The 22,248-nt window shown below is 41.8% G+C and overlaps 1 protein-coding gene across 30 annotated transcripts in view; it reads right to left on the bottom strand.

Moving 5' to 3' along the window:
- HTR2C (5-hydroxytryptamine receptor 2C) overlaps positions 1–22,248 on the bottom strand; it is a 119,132-nt gene that overhangs the window by 45,166 nt on the left and 51,718 nt on the right. The window lies entirely within an intron of this gene.

Genomic DNA, 22,248 nt, shown 5'->3' with positions numbered 1-22,248 from the left:
TTTGATTTCAACATAAGTCAGTGACAATTCAGATGTCCGTGCCATCCTGACAGCTGTCTGGGAGCCTACTTGGGATTAATCCTCCTTCTCAGCTCGGGCTCCCTTCTGGCAATGCACCTGAACAAACTGGCCTCCAAATCCTGATAAAATGTCTGACTTCAGAAAGAGACATAATAAGGATTTCCTTCATTTGATGTAAAGGGTTCTGTATTCAGAGAGCACAGGTCTGTCATCTTTAACTAGCCAATGCTTTTACTAAATATTTCAGGAAGACAGCCAATTTAATAAGAATTGACATACTTACCCTATACCAACTTCTGCAAATCACTAGCATTAACTTTGAGCACACAGATGCAGCTGTTTTCAGGAGTTTCGTTAGTCTGGTATACCTTGTGCAGCCAGCCAGTATTTTTTTCCCCCTATGTGGGGGGAAGTAAAGAATTGCATCTTGGGATAAAAAGCATAATGTGAGGCCAAAGCAAGATCTGCAGTTTGAAAAGCAGCAGTGATTTTGCCTCTCATTTGCTCACAGGCTGCTGGATGTGACCAGTATAAAACCACCATTTCAGCCCTCGTTCAGGGCAGCGCTGTGCTTGCACCAGTCTAATGCCAATGGGAAGTGCAACCCACACTCAAGTGCTTTGATGAATTTAGGGATATCGAAGTAGTTCAATGAGTCAGCTTTCCTTCTTACTGTACAGTGCACCTTCCTCAACAGCAGGAAAGCTATTAGGGACAGTGGGTCAATTGTCTGGCCGAACTTCATGCCAGTGAGTCACAGTTTGCTTCTCTGATGAGGTTAAAAGCCAGTATAAGCAGTAGGTGAGACTGATAAGAGCAAGAAATCACTTCAAGCAAGGGAAATAAGCTGTATTTTGGTCATGCTCACAAATGTTTATTTCCATTTCTGCTATTTCTTAGAGCAGAGGACTTGCAAAACGCATTCCCTGTTTAGGTTTCTCCAAGCCAATGGCCATCTCTGATTCTTCGTGACTGTACAGGTAGAAATGCCAGCATGAGAGTGCTCCACAGAAGCCCCTGTAAAAAGCAATTATTTGGGGGTTGCTAAGAAGCCTCAAAAATCTGCTCCATATCCTTGAGTGCCATCTACTGTCCTGTCACTGAATACCTTAGATGGAAACCTCCTGCTTGCAAAGCATTCCTGCCACCATGCTCAGGCTGCTTCTGACCAAGAACAGATACATCTTTCCTTACAGGAGAGGCGTCAGGCTGGAGTTTGTCACATTGGAAACTTTCACTGTAGGAGCCTGAAAGGTGATAGAACAGCACCTTCAGTGGCTTTCTCAAGGAAATAATTTGCTAATGAACACTATTACATATGCAGGAATGCCAAGGAAGTCTGTGAACATGTGAGCAAGCACCACCATTTTCTAGGAATTTAACGGCCACCATGCAGCAACTCAGCATAGCAATCCATGCGCGTGCAACCCACCCCGATTAAAAGGCAATGCAACAAAGAATCACTGTCCGTCCATGAAACAGGAGTGGAACAGAATTCATCCAGTATGCAACCAAGGTTCAGATATTTAATTAAATAATTCTAATAACAATCTAGAAAATGCATGTATTGCTAATCAATTCTATACTCGATAGGAATAACCTGCTGAACCATGCGAATGTGCAAACAACCCTCAGACTACACCCAGAAATGTACAGTTATCCACCAGGATTCTTGTAGTGGTACAACCCAGGCTTACACTTTGGGGGAAATTTTGCTGATAACATTCTTTTAACTGAGGAGTAGGATGTAGAAATGAGATGAAGCAAACAAGTGCAGCTAAACTAGTCCAAGTTACTTAAATACTTGAGCTCTTCTCAAATCTTGCACAACACTTGAAAATCATATTTCAGTAGTCTTTGTATTCCTCTACAGTGTTTTGAAGTCTGGAGCCCCCTTCCCTCCACAGTCAATCCTAATTACCCAGCTGTCCTTCCCCACTTCTTCACCCTGTTATCCCACAATACTTAGATGTTTCCCCATATTTCCAGGCCATAGGAACCCCAGAGGCTCCTTTCACAGGCCTGGAAAATAATTTTCCACAGCAGGACTAGGTCCGGAAGCTTCATTGGCAGATAAGTTGGACAGTGTGGTGCCTGTTGGAAAGCCCGTTTCTCCGTCAGTGGCATAGGAGGCTTTCCTAGACAGCCCAGACACCTGCAGGACATGGACATGCGAGTGGAGAGCCCCTGGTGTGATCTGCTCCACTTGTATCACTGCAAGAAAATATGAACTTTAAGGGCTCATGTTTAATCAAACCTCTCCGTGGGGAAGTATGCACAGAATTACAATCTGGGGATGTCTCTACATTAAGCCTCGGAGGGAAGAAGGCTTGTGGACTTCACCTCAGCATGTTGCAGTATTTCTTCCTTTCTCATCTGCAGAGGTCTGCAGGCTCATTCTGTCATCAGCCCAGGAGCAGCCAGTGCTACAGCTGAGAGACTCATCTCCTGGCCCTGCTGTAGGATTTGATTTATTCAGCCAGGCTGGGAACCAACCTCCCATCTGGGTATGATACTCAGGGAAGACTAGCTCATCCCAAGCCCCCTTGCCATGAACAGGGCAGGTTACCCTGTCACCAGCACCCGAGCACCCAAAGCAACCCTGGGAAAGCAGGAGTCTGGGAGGGTTGCATTCAGCCAAAGCTGCACCGTCCCTCTTGAGCAGCATGGGGCTTCTGTACCCCCGCTCAGCCCATGCCCACCGGGCAGAGCTGATACCCCCCCAGCCGGCCTAATGCAGTGTGATTTTAAATCAGCCTTTGACTCCAAGCAACCAATTTGTTATTCGGTGTGACAGCCCAGCTTGTCAAACCATGTAATATGATGTTAAGAATTTGCATTATTGTAAGCATTTTGTACACAACTTGTTACTAATTAAAACTGCTCACTACTAACAGAGTCTACTATAAAAGACTTGAAGTTGGAAAAAGATTTAATCTTAGATTATGGTCCTTAAATACTGCAGCACTTACAGCCTATAAGATGCCAGATTGTTGTCAAACTGCTGCATGAGGACACGGAAGAGTCAACTCGGCACAGCTTTCTTTACAGATCCAAAGATTTAGAAATGCCTCAGACTATGCCAACAGGTGTACCTTCATCCTCACATCCTGGAATTCAGGTGACATCCCTCAGCCAAAAAGAAAACAAAAAGGCAGCAACATCAATCCTGCCTGACTTTATGTCCCTCTCTGACAAATGATGCAGGTACGCAGTTTTGAATCCTGAGAAGGTCTGGGTTGAAAACAGCAATGCAGGACGAGTTGATCCCGTTTCCCATAACACTGTTTCGGCATGTGGAACATATTCCAGATGGGTAACATCAGAGGAAAAGTGAAACTTAACATATGACCACCATCTGGGTACAGTTGTACTCCTTTATTTTTGAGTTTTGCAGAAATTATAGGCCTATTGTAAGTTCCATTAACATGAAGTAGAAGTTTAATTTAATATGGATAAATGAAGTGTGGGCGTACTGATATATTAGAAAGATCACTATTACCCAGAAAATTATAGTGGTCTCATGAGGTGGAAAAGGAAACTAAAGAAATGATATTTAGTTAAGTTATACCACTGGGTTTTTTGATAGACTTGTTTTTGCTTTGTAATCAAGTGCAACGTTATTTTATTATCATGGTTATACCATTATTACAGTGTAATCTTGCACTTGATTACAAATCAAAACCAGTGGTAACTATGATAATAAAATAATGTGTTAACATAATAATCTACCAAAACGTAATAAAATAAGTGTTGCCATAGATTTAACAAATGTAAATGAGTCATATGAGTGCCATAGTAGAACTAGTTACTCTCAAGATACAAGAGGTACTTATCCCAATATGATCTAGGAAAAACTTGGAAAAATCATTATGGAAAGTAGATAACGTAAGATGTAAAGGGTATGTTTAAAGGACTTCATCCTGGAAGTTGTTTTTCCTATGTTTATGCTTGTCAACATCAACTTGCCATGTTATATCAAACAAATAAGCTTGTTCTGCTGTTGTGCATCTTGGGTGGAGACAGCTACCTAGATTTTAACAGTAGACACACAACTTCTGGCTTCTGCTGTGTTAAAAAGCAATCTCTTTCCGTTTACTTCAGATCAGCTGATAAGAAGGAATGAACAAAGGCTTAACTGGCAAATTCAAAATTTTACCCAACAAATTCAAAATTTAAATAGCGGAGTGAGAAGTAGTTACCATTCAGAACAAATGCATGGACATAAGGACAGAGCTCTGCTGCCTCTTAAAAACAGCCATCAGTATTCATAGGTGTCAGACACGCATTTACAGTCTTCTGCATCCCAGTGGGTGCCAAATAGGTATGGTAAAAGCCTGTCATACGTTTTCCATATCCCAACAGCCCCGAGATCTTTTTCTTCAGCTGCTGCCTCTGATTGGGGATGGAAATAGGTGTTTATAAAAAAAAAAATCAAACCACCCCAAATTTACCTAAAATAAACACATTGCAAAAAAAATTATACATCAGAAGGTGGAAACAGATTGGTCAGGGTAACAACTGGTCTGTCCTGATAACTCCAGCACAGCTGGAGAAGAGAGCCTGCTGCCAACATGTCAACAGCAATAGAAGTCACACTGCCCAAAAAATAATGGAGAATCAACAGAACCTTATCAACCATCCTGCCTTGCCCATAAAAATCTCGTACCTAAGAGTTGATACAGGAACTAGGTATTTCATGTTTTTGCATTACTTGTTGAACTTTGTAGTCCTGAACCTTTTTCATCTAGGAACCAAGACAGCATCTCAGAGGAGAGATCGCTCACTAAACCCACTGCTGTCACTGTGCTTACCAGAGTTCCTGCAGGAATAGTAAAGTTTTCCAACAACAAGAGTTATTACAACCAGAAAACATGAAGGAGGCTGGAAAAATGGAATGTATATTTGAAATTAATACATGAAACCAAAATTGTTGATATAGCACATATTGATAATCACAGTGTAGGCTTCGTTACAGGCTCATGCACAAATTCCCCTCATCTCATTAGCATCTTTAATGACAATTTTGGCAGAAAAGCTAGTGAGGGTCCATTCTGCTTCTGAGTTGTCCATTCAGAAAAGGGTTATATTGTGTCAATGAGGCAGTGTGCAAATTAGCGCAATGCAGAGCAATTGGCATGTGGCCCCTCTTCCATCAATGTAATTTCCATTTAATTACCATGCAAGCAGATGAATTATATCAAAACCTCTTTCCCAGCATGTGCTAAAAACACAAAGTGGGAACTTAATGCTACTCTTACTCTTACTCAGGGAAGTGAACTAACCTATGAGGGTATTTCCGCATATTTTAATGAATATTAGACAACTCTAGAACCAGAATTTCAAGGGATGCGTCATGTGAATCACAAAGACATTAAAATCATAATTTGCTGAGTAGAATTTAATGATATCAATTCAACAGACAGATGTGAAAGGAAGTAGAAGAAATATTTGAGTTAATTCTGAGTTAATTGACCCAATCCTGGAAACGCTCATAATTCAAACTAATGTGTTACGTTGGTATATTTGTCTTCGAATATATCTAAGTGCTTTTCAGAGATTCACCTTGCTTCTCTGTATTTCTTTCCATCTTATGTAAAGCAGCTGTTTATATATGTATTGGCCTGCATAATGGCAGTGATTTTTCTATACTTTTGAGCTCAAAGGCTGGGTTGGCCCATTACATGCACCTCTTCTAAAAATGCAGTAGTCTGTTCCTCGGGGTCTTGGCATGTCACCATCACTCAGGTTGAGCCCTTAGGCAAGAAATTATGATATTATTGTATCAATCACAAAAAGAACATTAAGGTTACCATATGCTGAAAAGAAATCGTACTTATTTTCACAAAATGCTGCCCATAACACAATACAGTAAAAGCAACAAAGATGATAGGATGTACGCAAATATACCAAACAGCAAAATGCTGACATAAGGCATCTATCCACATGCAACAACAGACTTCCAGAGTGAACACAGGCTTAATTTCCAAACAGAACAAGGATGAAAGGGTTTTTCAATTACATGTTAAGTGAAGACAGAGTACAGAAATACAGCTGACCATCCTTGGAGTTCTTCTGCATTTCCCCTTACGTTCTCCAATATCTGCAGCTGCAGCCAGCACAAGAAAATGAGCCATATGTTAATCATTACAACAGGCTGCAAGTAGGACCATTCCTGGAAATTATAACTGCTCACTGGCAAGTGCTGAGAAACACATGCTACTAACTAGGTCTTCATCGCAATTTCATTCTGCTGGGGTGAGTGAGAAGAGATAGCAAGTTCTCAGTATGAGATAATACATCCTAGATGTTTGGGGTGTGAAAGTGTTGCTAGATTAAGCTGCAGGCACCTTCTAGGAGGGGAAGCAAGGGCTTTTATGGATAAGAGAAAACAGAAATAAAAGCAATAACTGGTAGGGGGTGTTTCAGGATGGACAGAAGGGATGAAGCCATTGAGAAGTGTTCCTCTGTCACAGCTCAGGCCAGGCTGCTGTGGTTACATCTGTGTTTTAAACTCCAGGTTGCACACATGATGCTTCTAAATGGAGAATATTTTATTTCCCGCTTTCCTAAGTCCATTTAATGTTTGGGTAACAATTAAGAGGAGTTGCTATCCTTTCTGCTCTATTATTTCATGGAATTTACTATTCTTTTCCCCCCCTCCCCCCGTTTTTTAAAAATAAATGAATAAATAAATCACACTGTTTACAAAAATCAATAGAAGCAAATGTCAGTTCACAGGCAGCTCCCTTGCTCACTAAGCAGATGCTGCTTGAGCACCAGGCTTTGTGGTGTGCTTGGAGAGGCGGTGCACATTTTAACTGGGTCTTTCTCCAGATGGCCAACAGACTGTGAGAATGAGGGAGGCTCGAGCTACAGCTGAAGCCAGATTCAGGCGAGTTTTGCAAAGGGGCACCTAGGCTGGGACTAGCATCCATATCTAAGATAAGTCCCTTTAAGAAGCTATCACAGGTAAATAAGTATGACATAGACTAAAATGAACACAATCTTGGTAAAATGTCTGCAATTCTGGTAAAATCCTTTTTCTTTATTTTAAAATTTAAGTTTAAGATTAGGGGATTAAACATACCTAAGGAAGACTCTGGGTGGCCATGTCTCACATGGCCCCAGTGCCCAGAGGTGGTGTTCCTCCTTTCAGACCAGGCTAAATCTGCCTGTGGGAAACACATTAGCTGTCTTCATTTTACTTGTTATCTCTATGATCTGCCTGGCACCTTTATAAAGTAGCAAATTTATCACTGGAACAGTTTATCATCATAGGGTCTTTCTATTTATATATAACAATTCCGCTTTTCTCATTATCTTGTATCAATTTCTGGTTTGCTACAAAGCATGTAAGTTTATGAGTTTAGTTGAAAAGAAATATAAAAGTTAATTACAATGAGGCAATGCACTTACAGAGCTACTACTGGATCTAACAGGCTACTGTCATAAAAAGTAAACAAAGATTCATACATTTTAAAGCACATTTAGCTTCACTGACCTAGAAGCAAATTGGGCATGAGAAGATTGTACTGACAGCATTAAAACGGCTGCTGTATTTAAACTGACTTCAGTACTCCTGTGAAACAGAAATGTAACTCTACACACTCCAGGTTTTGGGGGCTTTACACTCTTGTGAGTTTTAAAACCCATTGCATCTTCCAAAAAAATTTAGCAAAAGGATGAAATAAAAAATATAATTGTATCTAAACCTTTATTTGCATTAAATAACAGCATTTAAATGTGTGCCATTCAAAATCATCCCAATGAGTCATACTTGAACATAAAAGATTTATTTTGGATTGGCAATTCTCAATTACACCAGGCAGGCAAGACATGCTTATCCAATTTAGTGTCTAAAATATGAAAAATAGCTCCCTGATTGGATGCAGCATACATGCTGTGAGTAAATTAAAAAACTGTAAGGCCATATGGTCAACTAGTGTAAGTAGGAGTTAAGCCACTGAAATCATCTAGAGTATTTTAACATTTCCCCTCACCTCTCAGGAACTCAGAAGGAGGACAAAGGTGGACTACACAAGTCTTTTCTGCTACATTTGTAGAGGCTGCATCCAAGGAAACATCCTCACTGGGATGACTGGGTGATATTTTACACGGTTCGTGCTTACCTAGAACTGCTTCCATGATGTGTTTTAGGGTCAGGCCACATCTCAAGTTGAGCTGTGGAGCTGGAAGTGCTGCAAAAAACCCTGCCTCCACTTAGCAAGTGCCCACCAAGGCTTTGTTACAGAAACCTGCTCTGCAAGCTGCTCTCATTACCAATTAGCTTCTGGCCTAATTTCAGACCACAGCCTTAAATGGTTTAGAGATGATGAGCCTTAACTGACCTAGTGATGAGTTCGTGTGCCCTAGTAGAGCCGTGAGAGAGGAAATACTGATAACATGTTCCCCTGGATAAAACTGCAAAGGGGAAGCAACCCAGTTCATCAACTTTTGAAGGAAAGTTGCAAAGCATATTTACTTCTTACAAAGTACAAAGGTACATACAGGCTTTGCTTTTTTCACACTGCAGTGTTAGGATTTTCTATTTAAAAAATGCTTCTTGCAAGAACCTTGAGGTTGGCAAGGAGATGAATTTTTTATGTTGTAATAAGGTGCTCAGAGGTTTGTCATGGCTTTCTGTTGCTACACACTGACACATACAGATCCTGGCTTCGGCATCACAATGTTACCAATATTTGATAGAAATTAGAATTTTACATAAGTTAGGTTTGGTTAAAAGGGAAAAGACTGTAGAATATAGGAGTTTGAAGCTCGCAATAGTTATAGAAACCTAGGAACACACAAAATGTGCTGTAAGCAATCATAAAAAGAATAAGTATTGTCTTAGATCGGTTAACCATAGAAATTTAGATAGATTTGTTAGATTGTAGTGTTTTGTTTTAATGAACAAAGAGAGAGATCGTTATGGACCTTAGCTTTGTGGTTTAGAAACCCTACTTTGATCAAAAGACCGGTTAGTGGAATAGGTAAGATTAACCAATGAATGTTATAGTATAAGAATATTGATAAGGTGATGTAACTGGGGGCCAATCACTAGAAACGTTAAATTTAAGAATTAACATTGAATGTACTTTTATGTAAATCTAATACATGATGGCAAAATCGTACTGCGCAGAATCGTATAAGAGAGGTCAACTATCGGACAAAGTGAGGAAGACTATGGAAGACCACCAGAGGGCTTATGAAGACCACCAGAGACTTCACTACGCCTGCGTAAAAGGACATTTACATATGCTAATGATCTTCCGGACAATTGATGATTATGTATGATATTTCCCAGAAATCTAGTGAATATGTATGACAGGTGTATATTTAACCTGCATGATTAAATCAGACAGGTGCACATTAGGTGGAGTGATCCCCTGTGTGCCCAGCGCTGCAATAAAGGAGTGCCTGCTGCTTAACTTCTCATTGCTGTTACGGAGTTTTATTCCGGATTTCGGTAACAACAACAGCAGGCAGACCTGAAAGGAAACAGGCTCTGGAAGATGTAAGATATGACTGCAGTAGCTCAGTGTCTTACCAATAGTTGGTAGCAAACAACAGGACACGTCAAATCAGAAAGTCCTTTTCACTCCTGTATTCCTGTGGGATGAGGAAACTCTCCTTGGAATCTCTTTGTGATTTCATTTTCCTATTTGGATCACGTTGGTCAGCAAAATATGATTTCTTTCTCTGAATTGAATGTGCTACTTCTGCTTTTTTAAAATTTTTATTTTTTAACCAAAACCAATGAAATAAACAAAAGAAGCTCAACAATCTCAGCCAACCCAGAAGAAAGGAGTTCACTCCTTTTACATGGAGCAAAAAAGAAGCACCTGAGGGAGAACCAGCCTCACAAAGCCAATGCAAAGGCAATCGCAAGAAGCTTTTCGCACCAAACCACATTAAGCAAGTGAATGCCCACTGCAATACACTTTAGGGTCAGGCCCTGCCCAGCCTGGGAGCACGTTTCAGCACTGAACTGAATGTTTCACACTGCACAGCATTAGATCATCTTACTTGGACAAATGCCAGCTCATTTCTCTTACCTATATGTACCATAAAGCTTAAACAGGAGAGTAGCTTGTGCTTTGTATGATGGTGCTGAAACCTAATAGACAGCAATGCCACAAAGGGAGCTGCATTGGAGTGACAGAAGAGATTTCCTTAGACTCAGAGTAAAGCAGCAAAACATCTGGGACCCTTCTAGATGAAGGATGCTGCCATAGTAATGCCAAGAGCTACAGTCATGACCAGGCAAGAGGAGTGTAAAGAGGGTTGGAGGAAGCAGAGAGGTGCTCTAGCAAAAGCCCTAGTCTCTCTGAACTTGCTGCCAATGTTCCCACTGACTTTAGCATGGTCAGGATCTCCCCTGGTGCATTTTGTCAGAAGCCATTCCCTAGGTCTACCCGTAAGCATAGGGGGGAAAAAAACCACACTGTGTTACCTACCTGCAGCCTCCTGCCACCGATCAAAGCAAAGGAGACAGTAACACATTTAGAAAATAAAATCTAGGGTGTTCTTTAGAATTTCTGTTTTTCATTTTTCTACATTTAGGAAAAAAACCCCAAACAAAACAAAAACCCAAAAGGACTTCTCTTTTCTACTTGATGGGTCACATTTAATCTCAGAAATATAGATTCATTCTTCTATATAGTATTTTCCACATTAGCACAACCAATTTTGTTCAGGCCTTTCTGCAAGAGGCTCTGTCCATGAAAAAGCCTGTCAAACCCACAGGGCAAACAATAAGTCTCCGCAGCATCCCTCACAATCTGTGAAAATCAGGGCCACAAGCACGTTTTCCTGAAAAAGGCCAGGATTAGCTCTCAGCCTGGCAGTGCTGTAATGTGCCGAGACTATGGAATGGTGCGTGCGTGGCTCGTTTACACCTGACACCCACCACTGCCAGGCTGACATGCTGGCACAGCCCCCTGACCGCTGATGGGCACCCTGCTCTTGAGTGCATATCCAGGGGCTCTGTGATCCCCTACACCTCGCTGGAGGAGTGTTGTTTAATTAAATCTAACACAAGCTGATTCAAGGCGCGTGCAATCGATACATGTTCTAGCAGACAACAGAAAGCAGCCATGCAACCTTCTCCACGAACCGCCCTCATGATGGAAGCTACCAGAAACAGAAGCTGTTGAAAGTGTTCGTGCTGTGTTCATCCATGCTGATCCGAGCAGCCTGAGCTCCACGTGCAGCAACATCATCCCTGGCAGATCACAGGCTAAAGGCTCCATTAACCCGCAGTAGGCAAAGTTGCGAGTTGCTTAACAGCAAGAGGTTGGGAGGAGCAAGAAAACTTGTTTACAAATGTGAAATGTTTATTGTTCTCTGGTGTTTTCTCCTAAAGCTGGCACGTTGACAACATCCTCTTCGCGATGGGAATGAACACGGGCAGGGTAATAAAGAATACCTCTGCCTAGACTGAGAAGCAGGCTGAAGCCAACGCTGGATGATATACCAGCAGCGCAGAGTGAAGAAATAACAAGAAAGAGGCAGGTGGTAAAAAATTAAATAGTAACAGTTCTGCCTCTGTATCTGACAGCAGAAATTGGTCTTCAGAGTCCCATAAACTGATGCTCCACAATCCGGATTATAGCTGAGCTCAAATGAGTCATAAGGACCTGGCACAAAACTGCTGGGCCCTACCCGCAGCAGGTAGGAAAGGTGCCATTGAAAATCTCTCTTAAGCTGGCATTGATTTACTCTGGGGAAAATCCTCTTTGCAACAGCAAACCCTTTGCTACATCACCCAGAGCTCAGCAGTGTGGGAAACAAGATTAGAGACCTAAGGCAAGGGGTCCTGTCCTCTCCTCATGGAAAAAAAAAAAAGAAAAGAAAAGAAAAAAAGACTTGCCACATGCAAGTGAACCTGAGCAATGCTGAAGTGATGGGCAAGAAGCCTGTAGAGGACAGCTAATACGTGAGCTGCTGCGTCCTGGGAGCTCAGGCATAGCTGTCTTCATTGCTGTCAGAGGAGGACGTGCTGAGCTCCTTCCTTGGAGGAAGAGATGCTCGCTGACCACAGAAACCGGCTCCTGTTTCCCACAGGCCCAGAGAGCTGCCCAGTTCACAGCACACGCCTGCAAACCGCAGACTGGATCTCACAGCTTTGCAGCCCTGGAGTGGCATTTGCTCTTTGAACATGCTGAAGGACAGCATTTGAGTTTCTCAGCAGTGTTACAGGGTTGGAAATCTGTTTTCAGTCAGCGTCAGAATAAACATGGGAACTTTTGAAGATTTTTGCAGGAATACAGTTATGTTAAAAAATTACACATTTTCAGGACAGAAGTTCTACTTTATACCTTGAAATATAGTCCAAAACGCCCTAGTGATTATTATGTTACTGGATAAATTCTTAGGTTTTGCACAACAGATCATGAAGCTGGCAGAATGGGGACTCGGACTCCCACATGCTGCAGAAATACTTCACCAGCAACGAGAATAATCCCATTCCTCTTCCAGCTCCCCAGGAGAAGCGCCGTAGACATAGATACACTTCTACAGAGTTTTCACTTTTGGCAAGGCACCATACTTTAATAAAAAATATAATTAGACGAAAGCACTCTGAGCAGTTTTATTTGCCATGACACGCTTGCTCAGGATGCTATGGGGAGAGGCCCTTGCTCCCTGCTTTTCTGCAGCGTGAGGCATCAAGCGGTTCATAGCACAACGGGGTCCAGGCTCCCGCGAGCTGCAGCAGAGCAGGTACAGGAGAGAGGGAGCTTCACTGAGTAAAGCATTCGCTTCCAGAGCGCGTAATGAATAACAGCATTCATTTTCAGAAGGAAAGTGCAGACCAGTACACCTTGTGGAACGTGACCTTCGTATCTGTAACCAAAGTTAATGACGCCTTGCCGAGAGCCCAGGAGGGACACTTGTGCATTCATTATAGTCACTTATTAACACCCAGTTCACTCGTCCTACCTCCCGTAACAGATGGCAGTGCAGGTAAGAGAGATCAAAATATCACAGAGGCTGGATGATAGTTGAGGTTCGTTACACCTATACATCGTTGCCCCACAATACTTGCTCTGACTTTGGCCCCTGTACGTTGCACACAGCAAAGAGCATGGCCCGGGCTGGTGTTTGGTATGGCTGCGTGCTCTCACGCGGGTTGGAGGAAAGACTCAAATGGTCCTGTTAGACAAACACAGGGGGAATTGCTGACACAAGGAGCTGCCTGCAATCCTTTCTTGTGGGGCACAGCAACTCCAAGGATGCAATTCAGACGATACTTGGGGTGCACTACCAGCAAGCCCTGCCTGCTCCTCTGTCTCCCAATATTCTCAAATACATTCCTGGCTGTCACATCCCGCTTGCCATGATAATGCTGCAAATTTACCAGCTGCCGTTGCTGCAGAGAGGCCTGCTAAGGAAGGGGTAGATTTGCCCTGAGGGAGAGAAAAAGAGCTTCCATACACAAGATTTACAGTGGGTCCCATGGATTTTTTTAGGAGGAATTTACAACGCAAGCCAAGGTTTTACTAAAATCCGATTTTTTATGGGGCCGGTTCCTATTATATTAAAAGTGACAAGCTTTCTAAATCTGCCCATGCAGCTGCAGCACACAGAGAAAAAAACAGCTCAGTTACTGATAAAGGACATTACCATCTGCCCAAAAGAAGTGACGGCAGGTCAAACGCTGAACACTATTATATTTTAACCTACTAGAAGACAGATCCTGCAGATGTTAGGAGTGATGCAGAACTATGTTCCAGAGGAGCTAAGTGTGCTCTCCAGCACTTTTTGCTCTACCCAACTTGAGGCTGAGACACTGTTTAGAAGTCAAATCCAACTCAAAGTAATGCTTTAACATAATTAAAATAAACTTCCTAATTGACAACAGTCTTTCTGCAGGCAGCAGGGACTTCCCTGACTTGCTTCCTTGGATTTGTAAAATTTATTTAGGGATTGTTCCTTTGCTTGCAAGCTTCAAAACCAAAATCCATGCATTGTCTCAAAAGGAAAAACTCAGCAGAAAGCAAGCCAATATATAAGCTTGACCAGAACCTCACCATCAGTGCTGTCTGTGTGTCTTGTTTTACAGGGCACAGCAGCAGCTCATCATGGAAGAGGGGGAGACAACCTTTCTCCAGTTTTATGGGCCACCCATTTTTGATCTTTCTCTTACTCAACCTGCCTTCAAGGAGGCTTAGAAAGGAGTGTATGAAGAAGCCACTTCAGTCAAGTGAATGTTCCCAGGCAGTAGCACCAATCAGTACAGATGTTACTGGTGACATGTTATTACATTGAAAATAAAAACAATTTTAAGCACCGTGTTTCTCAATTGGGGGAAGCTGTGCCCACACAAACATCTTTTGTCACTTAACTGCATCCATGGTTTGACATCATTTGTGCTTCCTCTACATTTGTGGTCCACCCAATATTTTAAAATTCTCTTTGGATTGTTGCATGACCTCTTGGAGAAGAAGACGACAACAACAACAAAAAATAAATCAAATACCTCAATCCACCTTCACCAAGAGCTAAGTTTTTTTTTAAAAAAAAAAACACAATTTTTTTTTATTTTGCATAGCTACTACAAGACAGCCACATGCCTTCCAGAAGAGTGTCCAGCAGTTTTTTCTATGAAACTAACTGAGAAAATGAAAGACACAGAAAGAAAGGGCATTCATGCTAATTTCTTATAAAGTATTTATCTCGACAGAGAATATTGCACTAGGGTCATACACAACCTGCCTGTTGAGAAAGCCCTGGGGATGGGGCAGGTCCTTGCATGAACAAGTGGAATTTCATCAGTTAGAGAGAGAAAAAAAAAAAAAGTCCCAATGACTGTATCCAGCTCATATTGGTGCCATTCTGCAAATACCAAATTTGATTTCTCATCTCTCATAACAAAAGAATAGAAAAACCTTGGGGAGATTTTCATACAAGACATCAATAAAAAGACACGTCAAAATAATAAGAAAGAATAACAAAAGGCTAGAATAAGTTAAATTCCTGTGACAATTTTTAAAAACAATTCTGCCTTAATAAAAATAGTGAGAAGATGACTCTGAAGTGCCGTAGAGCACTATGGTCTTCATTTCAAAGTGCTTTGCACTGCTCAGATGATGACGCTTTCCCCACTAATCTGGCTTCCAGTCTTTATTGTGCAAAGTCCAACATTAAAAATTTAACTGAAAAGTAAAATAAACGAGATAAAAAGCCAAAACCAAGGTATGGATAATCTCAGATGAGATCAGAAATTAAATTAAGAAGAAATTTATGTGTATGGAGCAAAGCCAGCTTTCAGTATAACAATTGACAGCTAAAGGCTCCTACTCAAAATGTTTTGGAAGAGGTTGATGCTAATGCAAGTGACCAAATTTAATCACTACTGAGAAAGGGCACGTAGCATCACTCCCTCTTCTTGCTAGTTATCGTCATCCCCCCTCCAGTCCTGAGCTCCTGTGCTGATTTCAGCTCTCCAGCCTTTGACTCTTACTTGACCAGAAGCCATCAGTTTTCCACCAATGCAAGCTAAAGCTATGCAGGGTCCTAATGCAATTTCCAAACATGATCAAGCAGAGTGTCATCATAGGGTGCAATATTTTCAGGGGCTCTGGAAAATCCTGCAAGTTAACATCTAGCTGCCTCAAAATATTTTACAACCAAGGTCCCATATTCAGCGGGATACGGAGAGTATCCAAGAGGCTATTTAGTATTCCCTCCCTCCCCTCACTCTAAGCACAATTTAAACTTTGAGTAGCAGAAGAGAAGCTTTTACATGGATGCAGGGCACACCATACAGAGCTTTTTTTCCCCAACAGCAACACAGATATGCCACAACTTAATTCCACTTGTCACATTAGGTAAACAAGTTGTTTATGTGGAGAAAATTCAGTAGCAGGATACTCAGTATCTGAATCAAAGTTTTCTATGTATCTAATAAACTGGAAAGAGAGTGAGCAATGATGTAGCATGTTTTTAGATTTCACAAAATTATTTAGGTTAGCTGAGGTTACAAGAAAGCTGTGGAGACTTCAAAAGAGAATAAATGCTGCTGGATGAGCACGTAGCATAGCAGCCAATAGATTTTACTGATGGCAAAAGATAACAAACTAATACATGCTGTTGGATATAAATTTCATTCCACACATCCCAGGTACAAGGTGTCATTGGAGAGCAAAAAAAAATAATCCCATCTCAGAGTTTATGACATAGTAGAAAGTGCAAGCAGCCTAGGTGTTTCCATTCACTCGCACTCTAGCAGAAGAATAAATTGTAGTGGTTACTCAATACAAACAGAAAGGTCATGCATTTAAAATGAACATGCATGAAAAATTTCTGAAAATAATGCAACTGCCAGCTGGAACTCGATGTAGTCAAGATGCAGCTAAGGCCATGACTTGGCAGGATTTTTAAAGTGACTGACCATTTCTAGATACCTGAATATCATATCACAAAGTGCTAAACAAAACCTTGAGACAGATAGGTAACAGGGCATATAATTCACATAATATAGGGCACAAGTCAAACACCAGCCAATGTAGTCTAGGGGGAAACGTCCCCTTTGAGAAGGCTTTTCTGTAACAGTCTGGCACAGGAAAATTCACAGCTTTGCTCAGGCCCCTGTCAGAAACAAAATATTAGTCTAGTTGGACCTCTAGTCTGATTTGGTCTGGCAGTTATACTCCAGACTCATTCTCCAGGGTTTTCCATTCATTAAGACCTTTATCTATATTTTAGATAACAGCAACCATTTATAATTTGCTATTTCCTTTCTTATCTCCATTGCAGCTCGTGGTAGGCTTAGGGTCACTGTAACTATGTAGTTTGGTTTTTTTCCAGGGATTTAAAATAATTTCCATTCTCCTTTCATTGTTGTCTCTTCTGAAGGGAAGTGCAGCTCAGCAGCACCTGCCCCCTGCCCACAGCTGTCCCCATGGCTCCTGGACCATCTTCACAGCACCCTGGCCACAGCAGAGCAGACACCGCTCTCTGAGCATCACCTGCATGAGATGTCAGGGTTCATGTTCCAAACAGCAGCATTTGCCTCTGGGGGTCAGAGAACTAAGGCCCATCCACATCTCTAAAAATAACTTCCTCATAAATGCACCTAAACTGCTGCTGAAATACAATTTTCTCAGCACAGAGGTGGATGTTTATAAGGCTCTGGGAGGCTCAGCTGGCACTGGCTCACACTGTGGCTGGGCTGGCAGCCCACAGCTTTTACCCTCACCCCGTGGGTTTTGCTGCAGGCATTTGCCTTGTCTTCACTGCTCTTATGCCAGACTCTGGCTTTTCTTTCTCTTCTCTTCCAGCTGCTCTCTGAGGATCCTGGTTATAAGCCATGAAAAGCTTTTGTTTGTTCTGCTCCTTCCCACCATCCCAGCTCACTGATCAGAGGCAACGAACGTATATGGGAACTGGTACTGCTCCGTACCGGCTCCTTCTGAGTGAAGGTGGTGTGCTTCTGGCATCATTTCTAAGGGCATTATTTTAACAAGGTGAGATTTCACCTTTCTCCCAACGGCAATCATGTTAATACTTAATACCAATCATATAAATATTTAAAGCCTCACTACAGTATTGAGAGAAGCAGTTAGTAAGTATCTGTCTAGCCCTAGGAGGGCCCAAACGCTAAACCTGATAAATATTCTTATTAAAAGAGCTCGAGCTTCCACTGTGCCATGAGATGCTGCGGGCGCTCTCTGGAGATGAAGCCTTGGTGATACCGTGCTTGTCTTCACTCCTTTTATCAACATGGTGTTCTGCTCTCCGCTGCCACGATACCAGCCCTGGCTCCAGGCACCACTCTGCCCATCGGCCAGGCTAGAAGAGCTCCAAAATCCCAGCACATCTGAAAATTTCAGCTGACCCCATCACTAGCAGAGCTGAGCAGGGAGCAGCAGTTACTACTGGCAGTAATGCAGGCAGTTAAACCAGCTGGGAGAGGAAAGGGACCCCCTCAGTCCTCCCCGAGGTGTGCAAATACATATCCAGCAGCCCAGGAACAGCAGGACGATGCTGCCCCGGCACAGGGAGGCACCGGGGGTAACGTGGCACAGGGAGGACAACGCCAAAGGAGCGCGATGGGTCACAGGTCACGGTCAAAACATCCACTGCCGGTTGACAGATTTTGGGGTTACCATTTTTCCAGACCATTGATGGATTTTAAGCACAACTTGTTATGTTAAAATATCAGGGTGATCTCACCAGTTTGCTACGTCAGTCATAAGCCAACGGCTAGACTATATAATAACTAGCTAAAACTAAGCCAGGAGTTTGTCAGAAGGGGAAGACTATTAATTAATCCAGGTGGATTGACACAGTCACTTACACATATATGTGACTACAAACACTTAACTCACAACCATGAATACACTAAAAGAGTTAAGGAAACTCCAGTGTAAGAAACGTCACTTCTTATTTCATCTTTTCTCTTTTTTTTTTTTTTTTTTTTTTTTTTTTTTTTTGAGAACGAAGGACCAAAAGAACAACTGTATTTAACTCCTTGTATCCTTGCCACACAGCATTTGGACTCAGGTGCATGTGGCTGCTTGCAGCAGTAAATACTAACCTGTACCTTGAGAGCCATTACTAGAAATCTGAAGGGGAGAAAAAATAAATAATAAAAAAAAATATAAATTACAGAGCAGATGGCCCCAGCTGTTGAAGGAGCACATTGCTCCTTGATGCAGCTTCAGAAAATACCCAGCATCAAAGTGTGCAGCATGCCCTGGCACTGCTGAGGAGATCTGCATTACAAACAACCCAGGCACCCTCCGTCTGTCCTTTCAGGTATCGACTGCACCCAGAAACTTACTCAGCAACACCTTGTCCTTGTCTTGCCTGATCAGGTCTCTCTGCAAGATGTTCACTGCTGATAGCAAGTGCCACCCTAGAAAGGCAAAGCAGGGTCAGACGAAATGAGACTGCAGAACAGGCTGTTTGACTGACAGCTCTTTCTGCTCCCCCCCCTTCCCTCTGCAGGGGAAATAAACAGCGAAGTCTGCCGCAAGTGCTCAGCACATCTCTGTCACCACATAATAATGATGATAATTATCAATAATAACAATAATCTGGATGTAAAGCTGCTCCAGCAGTTGGGGCTAATGAATGCTGCATCTAATACCAGCCTTCCTGGAAGCTGCATCTGGCTGCCAGCATTACAGTGTTTTTTGAAATGCGGAGAGAGAAGCCTGGGCACCTGGAGTCACAGATGAGTGTGCTGGCCACTTGTTGGCCACACTCTGGCAACTTGTTAGCAGCTGTGAACCCGTTTCATTAGAACAACGAAAGTTTAATACCTTCTGTAATTTCCACTCAGATCAGCTGATGAGATTTCCTTGCATTCCTTCACTAGTCCTAGCAGGCAAAGAACAGCCCTCTCTTTCTTGCCCATAAACACTAGACACGATGCAAAGCCACCACTGCTTGTCCCTAAAATGCTCAGAGGTGAGCAGACAATCTCCATGTGTTGTCAGAAGCTCCGTTACATGCAGAATACTTGATGCCTTATCACACCAGTATCTTTAATTAATCAGAAGTTTTTCCATTGAGATTAAACATGGTGTTAATTTCTCATTTACTCTCCCCAATACATGCTTATTAATTAGCATACTAATCTGTTTGGTTCGTTAGGAACTGCATGCCATAGAAAACGTTCTAAGTTGTCAAATGCAACTCATCGATTAGTCCAAGACATTTAAGAAAGACTAACTGATAAATATATCAGAGCACTGACTAACTGGTGAAAAATCCAGCACGACACATCCTGCCATCCCTTCCTTTGTAATAAGATTCTTGAATTAACTGACAACTTGATTTTTCCTTCTTCTAATTAAGAAAAGCAAACCACTGAAAAACAGAAGTCTTTGTGGAGGGTGTCTAATTTTCTGGTTATGCTTGAAGTGAAATCCACTTCATCTACCTCATTAGCTGAAAAGTAAGGAAATGAACCTACTCTGCAAACCAGAATTTATCACTGGGGCTGAGAGTGCTGATGTGGAAACTTAAATAGAAGAGTGACAAAATTGCTTTTATTATATGTATTTTTTAAGGTTCCTTGCTGACTACATAAATTAAAAGTGACTTCTACAAATCTGGAAGAGATGTGCTGCATACATTCCTCCATGCAGCATATGGCAGCTTTTGAAACAGCCCAGTGTCATAATACCTAGAGTACATAGAATGCACAGGGTAAGATATTCAGCATAAAAATGACTGAACATTCACAATTACAGTTCCAAGCAGTAACGCTCTCCCTGCTCAGTCCATGGCCGTGAACCCTGGTTACTCCCAGAGAAATTCTGCTGCTGTGTGAATATTTGCCCCCTTAATCACTGATACTGGTTTGTGTGCTACCATGTCAAACAGAATATAAAACCTACTAAAGCATTTGTATATGTTTGGATTTCCTGACCTCTAGCTTTTAGAAGACAAGATAAAATCCACTGTCCTACTGGCCACTGTGGCATCCAGAATGCTTGCAGGCTGCTGTAAGAAACGTCATTTTTCCAAAAACTATAGCTCAGAGGAAACTAAGCCAAGAAACCCCATGTTACCCAAGAGGCCAGACTTTGTCCTCAAAACCAGTGTGTGCAATGGTACAGAGGTGCTACCTATGACACTAGATAAAACAGACTCGGGAATAAGTGATGGATCTCTGGAGGCTGTCAGTTATAACAACATTTGTTAACGTTGCGACTCTGCCAAAAGCCTTTCCAGCTGCTGCCTCATGTTGTCATAAGAACTGGTCCACCAAGCTGAATATAATATACAAGGTACCTGCCTCCCCTCCCTGGCAAGGTCTTCTGAGCTGGCCCAAGGGAGCAATGCCAGCACCCAGCATGGTTCCGGTGGCCTCCTGGCTCTGCTGAAGTAACAGCAGCTATTCTCATTTCTCACAGTATTTCCACAACTTTTCCATGCCTGTTCTGAAATTATAACTTTTGCTCAAAAATCTATTCAATGCCATTTGCCTGCAGAGAGGTGCTTGGGCCATCAACAGCTAATACTGGTACTCTGGTAGAAAAGAGGAATAATTACAACTCCTCTTCAGATCAATGATATTTACTTGCTTCTAAATATGCCGCATGCTTTACACCTCTAAACAACTTTAAGTAATCATTTTCCAGGCAAAACGGAAAATCCATTTCCATTAGTTTCCAAAGACTCGGAAAGTATGTATGTAGGAAGATCACTTCCATAAATTCACCTTTTTAGAGTCACTAGGTAATCCAGAATTTATGCAAGTGGAGGTCAATAAAATCATTCAGTATTTATATGCTCCCTTTCAAGCTCCAGGGAACCAGAGTAAAATGCTAAAAATAAAATAGACATGTTGTAACACACAGAAGATTTAGAGATAGAACTATTCTGACAGCCCAAAATAAAAGGTTTTATGCATAAGATCTCAATGGCTAGGTCTGTACCTAAATCACATATTGATTTAACTCACTGTAGACAAGTTATATAGGCTTTGGAATGATGTATGCTTGATCAATGTGTTCTAGAAATTAATCTCTGTCTGACTTAATCATTTAGGCAAGTGAAGAAGTCACATAAATATCCCTACATTTTACTTCATAGGACAGTAAACCAATTTCTAATCAAATTTGTAAGTAAACAGTATTATTTGTTTCCAAGAAATATCAATATTTAAGTACTTTTCAAAGAAAATCTGAACACAGACTTCAAAAGTGATTAAATATTATCTATTAAACACACATACATCATACTGATACGTGAGTATACAAACATGATGATCAGAGATACAGAGGCAAACGCAATATCCCTTTGTAATATCCAGGAGCGGAGAGTCCTATCACCATGCTGAAAAAAAATTGGATTTGGAGTCTCGGACAGATGAGAAAGCTGGATGCATTTGATACCTTACTCTTTTGAAGTCCTAACAGTGATTCTACACTTGACTGCGGGAGCAATGCCCTACTTTAGCACAAACACACCGACCCTAATATGGTAGGGGAGAAATAAATGCTTACGCCTATACATACAGATCTCAAAGTGTTTTAAAATGGAGGGCATTTTCTCAGGTTAGAGATAGGGAAACTGAGGCACAGAAAGGCAAAATGACCCTCTGAAAGGCACAAGGCAAGCTCAGGTATAAATGCCAAGAGTGAAGGCTTTTATTTGAATTGCAAATCTACTAGTGCAAACCTCCTTTCTTAACCACATTCTTGTTCAAACCCCACCGATATCAGTGGGAGCTCAAGGACTGATTCCGACCTGGCTTAG

Source organism: Accipiter gentilis, chromosome 24 (assembly GCF_929443795.1).
Source record: "Accipiter gentilis chromosome 24, bAccGen1.1, whole genome shotgun sequence".
In the NCBI taxonomy this organism is placed as follows: domain Eukaryota; kingdom Metazoa; phylum Chordata; class Aves; order Accipitriformes; family Accipitridae; genus Astur; species Astur gentilis.
The sequence above is the reverse complement of the archived record's forward strand: the minus strand, read 5'-3'. Positions and strand labels throughout refer to the sequence as shown.